Below are 6175 nucleotides of genomic sequence, written 5' to 3' on the forward strand. Positions count from 1 at the left end.
TAAAAGCTTAAAAAAATTTGAACATTTTGATTTTTGAAACATTCGCACTTTGTAGCTGTTTTATAGACGAAATATCAATCAACTCTGCATCTGCCTTTCTGAAAATTTAACTATTTCTTCATTATAAAAGCTCTCAAACAATCAAATGCAATTTTTGGCACTTTTTGCAGGACCGCTGGACTTGCCTTTGCCAAAAACTTATCGGCACATCTCCCCACCAAAAGGAATCCAATGTTTTTCATCATTTAAATCGGTTGATCCGTGCTCTCAAAAGCATCGGTCAGCAGTGTTCAGACATACACAACATTTTTTTAAGAAATGCCAATATGTTCAGAAACCTTTGAAGCGTAAAGATATGCAAAAAAAATATTTTCGATTTTTTTGCGATTATTTAGTACAAGAGAAGTTAAAATGGCTAGAATTGATTTCAATAGTTTAATAATTATCTCATAATAATTGAAATTTTATTTATAATCATTAAAATTATACCATCATGATTATATGCTTTTGCAAAAGTATTAATATTAACTAATAATATTATTAATAAAATAAAAATAATCAATATAATAAATTAATTAATAATAATTAAATTAGTGTAATAAATATTAACTAATCGAAAATCTTGTGTATTGCTCATAAATTATGAGCAATCTTAACTATCAACAATATAATTTAAAATTCTGTAAAAATGTAATTTTATTAATTAAAAAAATATATAAAATTTTGTTATTTGTCAAAATCGAAATTTATTAATATTATAATACGACACCAGTCACTGTGCTTGAAGAGGTTCATCAATAAAATGATGTATAACTTTGCTAATTAATAACTATTATTAGATGTATAGTATATATCATTAATTTATTTTTCATAAAATTTTGCTATCTACTGCAAAAGTATTGCAAATAACCAGATATTATTAATAATGTAATATTTGTTTTTAATTTAATTCATTATCATTTATATTGAAGAGAAATAGTTTAAATAAGTATTTCCCAAGCTTTCGTTTCTTTTATGGATCACGCTCGTTTCTAAAAACGTTGTGGCCTTCATATCATATTTGCGACCTTTAAATATGATTCTATTTCTTAAGAAATATAAAAGATAACCCTTAAAAATCACAAAAGTCAAAACTTCATAAGTGAAAATGAAATTCACTCTAGAAGTTTTCTTAAAAGCGGTTGATTGCACTGATTTGCAAGTTGAAAAGACAATCGATATATTTCTGTAAGAAATCGCGTTGATTACACGTAAATTGATGTATTGATTTCATATTGATTAACTCTTTTATATAAAGCTAGTCTATTAAATTGTACGAGTATAAAGTAGTAAAAAAAAACTTATGATGTAGGGCTTATCGCGTAAGAAATGCTAATGTTATATAGATTTAATTTATAAATATTTTTCTCATATAAGAATATTTAAATTAGTATTCAATATCTAAAATATCAAAAATATCTGGCAATACATTCAAATCACCCAAAGCGATTGGATTGAAGTCGTGTCATTTTTTAAATTTGCCCCCATGAATTTAAAAATTGCTCTCCTGTGGGGCGTGTGCCCCACGTTGGAAATAACTGGTCTAATTCAAACATTCAAAAGTTGAAAAAAAAATTAGAATATAAGATTAATAAATACACTAAAAAAACTGCTTCATAAACACAGAAGTTCTGATTGTTACATCTGTTCGATATATTTTTTTATTAGAAGGTGACAGTCGTTTCTAATAGCGGTGATATATTTCACATGAAAATATCATCACTTTCAGAAATATCATATACAGTATGTTATTACGAAAATCAATATATCAAATCAGAAGTATCGTACAATAACGTTAATAATGATATGCGAAGCATTAGTATAATGAAAACTTGTTCAAACTGCAGCAATTTGCGGCTCGGCAAACACTACTTGTGTTTATTGTACATGCAATCACATCGAGCATTATGATAAATATGCAATTATCTCGAATAGAGATATTATGGCAAGGAATTAAACAGTAAACTCTCATACGATAGATAGAAATAACATGTAAAATAATTGTTACTATGAAAACTCAGTCAATTACTGATTATAAAATAATTTATTGATTGCTTTACTTCCGTGTAATGGATAAACAACTTTCAACTGTCTATTAATATTATTTTGCGAATTACCACAAACTAGTCCCGCATTCGATCCCAACCTCGGCATGCTCGATACTAAGCAGTATAATATCAAATTTATATCACAGGTTAAAGATCTCTTGCGCGTATAACAAACGTCATTTTTCATTCAAAATTTTTCAATAATAAAATGATCGAGTATCACCATTTTATAATCCTGATTGAATGCCCCAACTTTTGTTGAAACTTGCTGATTGACATTGAGTTCTGGGATACTGTTTATTTGTTTTGTCTTGCTAAGAGGGAGTTGTTCTTCAGAAATAAAACAGGTTCAAAATTTGATTAAACTTGCCTCGTGATTCTGAGACACCCTGTATATTTGTTTTGTCTTGCTTTGGAGCAGTCGTTCTTCAGAAATAAAATAGGTTCAAAATTAATTGCATAAACATTGTTTGAAACTTTAAAATCCAAACAATTACACAGGTCTCTCAATTTTTTTAGGAAACTTGCCCCTTGAGGCTAATAAAGTTCTCGGACACTCTGTATATTTGTTTTATCATGCTTTAAATATTAAATTTAATAGCAATATTTAAATATTTTTCAGGCAAAACAGATATTACAGCTGTTCAAAGAATGAGATTACATCGCCAGCGAAAAAGTAAAAAAAAATACCATCAGTCAATGAATGTATGTTAATTTTAAATACATTAAGTTCTTCAAACAATTATTACATGATGAGTTAAGTCGCGAAAACAATATTTGTTTAGGCGTCGTTTAACATAATCCACTGTGTGAACGAGTATTATAGAAGTTATTAATCAGCAATTACTTCATTTCTCTAATGAAGGTTCGTTTCTAAATGCTAATTACAATGACAAACCGATCATGTTATATTTTAAGTATGACTGATTACATTATTGTTTTTAAATATTATACATATTTTTAATGCTTTTATAAATATATAATTTATAATTTATCATTATATGAATATGTATAATGGTTGACTATAAATATTCAAACATTATTCAAAATTGTTATATGATGTATTTATTTTCACTTAAATACCATCTTGTACACAGTGATGTTGTCGAGCCGGAACGCGCCGGAACGTCGTTCCGGCAAATCATTTTTGGGAAGGAACGCGTTCCGGCAAGAAACAATATAAAAAAATCAATACATACAGAAAATGATTTAATAAGTAAATTTTATAAATTATTATTCAACTAATTTTTATTAAATGTTCTTATTATTGAAATAAACATACATATATGTGCACTCAATGGGTTTTGTAATAATTTTTGTTTCTTTCCTTTTCGAACGAAACCGGAAAAAACATGAGAACCGGTTTATGAACCAGTTTTTAAATTTTAGCGTTCCGACAAAAAATATTAGCACAACACCACTGGTTTTATCAAAGTCGTTTTTAATTTAGTTACAAATTGAGGTGTATGAACTGAAATATTAATTACAATACAGTAGTGTATTTCAAATTTCACATATGTCACTGACCGAAGAATGTCTGATGCCCGATTATTTCGGATATAAGTTGGACTTGTTTCGGACATAGCGGGCGTTAGTCGAAATAAATAATTTAAGATATTCATGTAATGGAAATTGATTGTAGCGAAAAGAGCAATTCTATAAATACAAAAACATAAGAACTGCAAAAAAATGTAATATTTTAATAATTGGATGAATTTTTTGCCGTCTAAGGCTTGTAAATTTTTACAATCCAACATTTATTGGTAATTTTTTTTAATCATTGTTTTATTGACATTTATTTATTATTAAATTATTAAATTATTATTAAATTATTAAATTAGTTGACAATTTATAGCAAAAAAGTTAGCCTGATATTTCAATAGACTTATTGTTTAAATTTCGGCCTACAATTTGAGATTTGTATGCATATTCATAGAAACTTTGATCTTTTAAAAATCTGATGAAGGTGCTGTGGAATTGATGATCACTCAATTATTGATTAACCTGGTAGTAGATTAAAAACTTGTACTCCTAGACTAGTGATTCCCAACGTGGGGCACACGCCCCACAGAAAAATCCATTTTTAAATTCAAATGGGGAAGGCAAATTAAAAAATTACACGACTTTAACCCACTTTGGGTGATTTGAATGTAATTTGTAAATACTGTTAAAAATTCGTTAAATATATTATGATCATTGTTTAGTTTAAGTGAGCACAGGATGCATGTGCAAATCATATAATATTTCCATATATATTTCCATAGCTTAGGTAAATAAGCATCCCTTTTTAGGTCTAATGCAAACTTTCTCAATATTACGGATTATAGAAAAATTCCAAATTCTGTATGGATTAGTCTGTATATTTATAAATTGCCATCCCTTCCAGGCAGCGGTATAATATTTTTATATTATATTTTTAAATTTAGAATTTTTAGAATGCAGTAAGTTGCGAGACTATGAACATCTTAAGAAAATCAGCTCGCACAAGTTACTCAAACATTTAATAAAATTTATAGTTCTATGTCTATTGTCGCACAGTGCACACAATCGTTTAAAAGTGCAGTAATTAATTTTCTATGAAGTGATAATGGCAAAGGCAGCAGTAAGGTGTAATCGATGCTTTAACGGATATTTTAGATATTTTAGATATTTAATACCGAGATAAAAATTCTTATAGAAAAAATAATATTTATAAATTAAATCTTATATTTATTCGCATTTCTTATACGCTAACACCTACATCATAGGTTCCTCGTGTATACTCGCGTATACTCGTGTATTTTTATAGCCTCACGTATGCCAATACGTTACATTCTATACTACACGCCTTACATCTAAACCATACGCTATATTTCATCATATACTCTCAAATCCCTACATTGTATACCGAATACACCTAACCTATATCTACTATATATCCTATTACCTATAATTTCCCTTACACGCTACATTAACCCTACCGAGAATCGAACCCGGGTCCGCCGCGTGACACGCGGCGACCTTATCCACTACACCACCGTAACGCTACAATCAACCGACTTTTTTCGCGTGTCGTCGCGCCACCTTAGTATTAATTACCTAATTAATTAGAAAATGACCCGCGGTAACAACAGTGCGTCCCATATTATATTATTGGTGGGGATACCCGATAGGGTAGTGGTTAAGGCGCGCGACTGCCACGCGGAGGTCTCGGGTTCAAATCCCGGTATAGACAATAGATAGGTAGAGATAATAAAAAAATACATAGGGCGTAAGGTAAACCTATATAATATAGGTGAATATATAAATTAGACAGTAGTATTTATAAGAAGTAAAAGGTATATAGGTATATAATAAGTTAATGACGGTGTATCTCACGGTATGATAGATAATAGATATCTATATATGATATACAATAATATAGTATAGTATGATAGGTAATAGGTTATCTATCATATTAGGTTAAGTCTTATAAAACATTGTAATAAATCTTGAGTATTATTATATCAGATAAATACCTGTAGGTATTAATGAGTACAAATAATACCAAAATAAATATAATTAATGTCATTGAAGAATATAAATTATGTACTCAATGATTCCCTCATACTAGTACAATTTAATGTATAGACTAGCTGTATATAATAGATTTAATTATATAAGAAGTCAATATATTAGATTTGTGAGTTCTTATCGAAATATATCAAATTTTTTGAACCGGATTTTAAATTTTAGCGTTCCGGCAAAAAAAATATTAGCACAACACCACTGCTTGTACAGTAGCAAATAAGTTTTATTTCAATCGCGTGTGAACCTTACACACACTTTTTTTCAAAATTATTATTTTTTTATATAAAAACACATTTTCAGAATTCGATTATCTAAATATTAATTCCTGATTTCTCTACCCAGGGGTGTAGTTTTAGCATCCCGTTTTTGCCTTGAGCTCGTTAATGATACCCGCCGTGTTAATCATGCACCCATATCGTAACATCAAAACTCAGAGCAAACCTCTTGCTCGCATTTAAATGTACAAATTAAACGCATGCGATGTTATCCGACACACAAATTGATGTTGTTTTCATATAAATATGTAATTATCATTTGCA

The sequence above is a fragment of the Ctenocephalides felis genome, unplaced genomic scaffold (assembly GCF_003426905.1).
Source record: "Ctenocephalides felis isolate EL2017-DRISC unplaced genomic scaffold, ASM342690v1 CF-g0.4_SCAFFOLD_00845, whole genome shotgun sequence".
Lineage (NCBI taxonomy): Eukaryota > Metazoa > Arthropoda > Insecta > Siphonaptera > Pulicidae > Ctenocephalides > Ctenocephalides felis.